Source organism: Bombus vosnesenskii, unplaced genomic scaffold (genome assembly GCF_011952255.1).
Source record: "Bombus vosnesenskii isolate JDL3184/JDL3185 unplaced genomic scaffold, Bvos_JDL3184-5_v1.1 scf7180000015193, whole genome shotgun sequence".
Classification (NCBI taxonomy): Eukaryota; Metazoa; Arthropoda; class Insecta; order Hymenoptera; family Apidae; genus Bombus; species Bombus vosnesenskii.
This window is the reverse complement of record NW_022883878.1, coordinates 1,115-5,542: the sequence shown is the minus strand read 5'-3', so window position 1 is coordinate 5,542 and position 4,428 is coordinate 1,115. Positions and strand designations below refer to the sequence as shown.

At 37.6% G+C, this 4,428-nt stretch overlaps 1 long non-coding RNA gene across 1 annotated transcript; it reads left to right on the top strand.

Moving 5' to 3' along the window:
• The first annotated feature begins 1,029 nt into the window (after positions 1-1,029).
• Positions 1,030-1,995, top strand: LOC117241033. The gene is made up of 3 exons (XR_004494869.1): positions 1,030-1,121; positions 1,276-1,404; positions 1,651-1,995. It is a non-coding gene; the product is annotated as an uncharacterized LOC117241033 (long non-coding RNA).
• Positions 1,996-4,428: the final 2,433 nt, after the last annotated feature.

The following is a 4,428-nucleotide window of genomic DNA, read 5'->3' as shown; positions in this document are numbered from 1 at the left end:
TATCGACGCTTGTGATGTTCGTACCGGAACCTTCGCACAATTTCAATTTGTTACGCGTCAACATCGATTCTTCCAAGGGTCACAGCTTTATGCAGCTAAATCCTTTGGAACGATTAAAAAGATACTAATGATATGGTATTTTTTTACAAAGATTTAACATATCCATAAAATAGGAAGTTTCGTGCTCTCCTATTTTATATTAATTATAAATTAATAAGTTTTATATGTGTTATTTATAGATCTAATAAATTTTGTATTGGTTTACAGCAGGTGCTCCGGGTATAAACAGACGATAAACGAACAAATAGAAATTCAAACTATTGTCGTTGATTAACTCGCATGGGACTATAAGCTCGAATTGGACTTAAACGTTACGATCGTCGAGAATAATTACTATATGTACCCTGTACGACGGGCAGAGAATCTTAAGTTATTAACGGCAATTCCTTTGTGCATAATTCAGGTTTATTAACAACCTGTAATGGATGATCATCGATGAACTCTTTTTGAATAAAGTTCACATATATAAAGCAAACACTATAAAATACGACAGGACAATTGTAATCGATAAATAACATTTTATTAGGATATTATAAGAAGCTAAGATATCGAGTTCTAATTGTGAATATCAAGCGCTCGTTGTTCGAGGAGATTACCAATATTTTCTTCCTGCTCCTCTACATGGCGCTACGCGGGACTCGCTTCTGAGCACGTCTTTCTCGTTGGAGGCTTCTTCTATCTTTTCTTTCCCAGTAGAATTTTTGCACAATTCTTTCTCCCTTTTATCATTAAATTACCTCTAATTCTTAACAATCTTTAATCTTTGTCTCTTCTTCCCTATATATATATTTTTGTTTACTTTTCTCCGTAGCGAATTTTGTCTTTCTGACGCGGGATTAGGTTCCTGGACTTAGGGAGTTGCTACACGCCAGCTCCACCATGGCGACGGCATTCACTAGGCAGCCTACATAGCCACCTTTCAGCTCACGCTTCGGGACACTTTTTTCGCTGAGATTCTCCGCGATGAGGCATGAAAGCAGAGACCACCGTCTGCGGAGGCATGATTATTCTATTGTTCCTTTTAACGAGTAATCGTTTTACTCGAGTCCTCTTACTAAACCGTAAGTACGAAAGACTATTATACTTAGATAGGTACTTGGTCTCAAGAACCAACTTATTTTGGTCTTTCGATTAAGTTCTTAATTAAATGCTCAATTAGATATTCATAAATATATCTTCATAATATTTCCCTCATCTATTTGTTTGACATTCTAGCAACCTCGTTAAGACGTCCGCCACTTCAACTTCTATCTACAAGTGGCAAAAACTGAAGCTGACCTTCTTCATGGAGAAACATGCCGGAAATGGCATCCGCACGTGTGAATAATTATACTCAGTGTCCAGGTAGTTCTTTCGATCATCCGATAGAAGTCGTTTCTGTTTTTCAGAGTTCGTTCACGCCTCCAGAATGTAAAAATATCCAAGGAAGTACCATTAGGAAGCAATGAAATTCAGAGCTTCTGTGGTTATTCCTTTTTCTGATTGTTTCTTTTCTTTGCCCAAAATGGATGATTTCTATATCAAATTGTTTATTCGTATTTTTTTAATATTCCTTGAGATTTTCAATCAACTCGATTTCGAATTTTTTAGCACCCGATCTTCTGGTTGACGTCGTTAAGAAAGAGGAACGAGTGCACAGGAAGCATGGTCGGCGTGAGCATGATTAGATCCGGTCTGCCCGATGACCTTGCCAGTGATAATAGCGGTTCGTTAAGGTGGTTGCAGTCTTGGTTTGCTTCTGTTTCGATTTCCAGCGAACTCGTCAGCCGGCATGGCTTCCGAGATGCTCCCCCTGAAACAAGTCGAAGGGAAATAATTAATGGACTCTCTGTTCGATTGTACGTGGATGACAAGCTGACCGTAAAAAGAAATATACAAATACGATTAGAAAATATAATCCGAACCCCTTTCGGTTTGATCTGAAGGTTTCTTTTTCTAGACGGAACCAAAGATTCTTATCTGGTTTATGGTGAGCTAAGGAACTCTTTGAAAACAGCATTTATAACTTTCGAAAAAGAGACAGGTATTTCTTGCGCGAACAATTGAATAATTAATTCGTTCTCTAAATATCCTTATCTGTTGTTCCTAAAATACATAATGATTGGAAGCTTCTTACGGGAAGCGCAATCAGCCGCTGATATCATTGAAGTCGAAACGCCATTAAAACCATATTACGAATCGCATGCGACATGCTCCATTCATGAAAACACAAAAGCAATAAACAAGTACAAATCAACGAAATAAATCCTCCGAGAACGAGACGTTACAGGAATTATACCATTGCGAGGATACAAAAGACTTGCTCATGAGCTACTTCCTTCAAGTAGTCGAGCGGTGTATTTTCCGGTCGTTAACTTCCATATAATGGGATATTAAAGAGTACGGACACAACGCTGCTATTTTTCAACTGTTCATTATCAAATTACGCAGCGGGAATCGTTGCAACGACAAAACTGTAACGACTCGTACCTGCGTATCTTCCATTTAGCTGCGGTAAACGCTGACTTGTCTGCGTTTTTTTTTTCACTTCCTCGTTACGGAAACCAGGAAAAGTGATTCACAATACAGTTTCTAACTGTACTTCTCGCGATTCTTTCTTAGAAACAAGCAATTGCTTCTTTTCAATTTCCTAAATCTATAATAAAACAGTCCATTCCTTGAATAGAAATTAACTTTAAAACTTTAGGCGCATACATTGTTCGTATCGTATGTATGTATTTTGATTTGAAAAGAAACGCGGCAAACGCCTTTGAAAAGACGTTAGGTTTTCAACGCCTTAACTAACTTAATTCCAGCGAGTTGTAAATCTGCTGCATCTCCAACATCTGAATATCAATCTTTTACAATGACTTGCTCTCCAATTTATTAAAATTACATCTCTCCCGTTGCACCGACCTTCTTTAAAGGTTCCCGCGGCAGGTTGAACCCGCATCACGTATCTTCCCTCTTCCTTCCACCCCCTGTTCCCTTTCTCTTTCTATCGGACGGGAAGAGCGGGAACGCTTAAAACGCGCGAATCACGCGAGCGCCTCACGATTTGCGAAACATCACGTGAAAATCACCGATCCGATCTCCGTGCGCGCGGTGCACCGTGGGGGTAACGATTAAATCGACAGGATATACTTTATTGGCTATTCCGTTATTACAGGCTGTAGTTGGCGGGGAAATAGTCACTATGGATCGATGAACTCCATTGTAACAACGCACCTTCGAATTGCATCGGAAACGCTTCTGTATTGCGTCCACCGTATAACCTATCATCGTGTGTTTAGGGTAAATCAGTGGATCGGAAGTTACGTTTCTATGTTTCTCGCCTGTCAGTATAACACTGTGCAAGAGATACAGCAAGATCCTAAAATCATTCGAGTACAAGTAGCGTAAAATGGTCGTTTAAATTTCAATAAATTAACTATTCATACGTTAATTATACGCGGTCAGGATTAAGGGGTACGGCGATGGAGAAGATTTTGTTAGCTAGATGTTGAGTAAATAATCGAAGATGATAATTTTATAAATGTTTCGTATTTACGATGATGGAAAAGATTTAATTTGAGTTACGTTACGTTTGAATAAGTTAGATTTTTCCAAGAGTGGAGGATTTGTAGAGATAGTGGACGTAATAGTAGTATGATTTAATACTTGATGTGTCTTTTTTTCTTTGACATATAGGTCACTGTGGGGAGTAATATTGATCTAGATATAACTATCTTTTCTGAGAAGTACGTATATGCTTATGGGAACTATGTTTGGTTGATCAATAGAGCCATTCTTTTGAGAAATTGAATCTCGAAGAATTTGACGATATTTTGCCTTGTTTCAATAGTACATCATTTTAAAGAAACGCCTGCGATTATAGTATATAAGTGCACATAGGTATATGCAAAATTGCATTTTCAAATAATTAAATCAAAAATATAGGAATGTATCAATGGGAAGAATATTTGTTAAAGATCTTTCCTTTTTAATCAAATTCGTCCAACAACCCCATTCTCGTCAAACATAAAATGAACGGTGCCTTTCTCAAAGAAACAAGAAGAAAATTGCTGTCGTTCTAAAGTTCTTCTCCATTGCTAAATTACCGTTCGTGTTTCTGGTTACACTCCAATTATTCGATTGTAAGAAGCAAGCAATCCCTCCATCCAAGGGCTAGCTATAGTTTCTCGAGTAGTTCTCTTCAATACCGTTATATCGATGAACTCTTTTTGAATAAAGTTCACATTTATAAAGCAAACACAATAAAATACGACAGGACAATTGTAATCGATAAATAACATTTTATTAGGAAGCTAAGATATCGAGTTCTAATTGTGAATATCAAGCGCTCGTCGTTCGAGGAGATTACCAATATTTTCTTCCTTAACAATATGA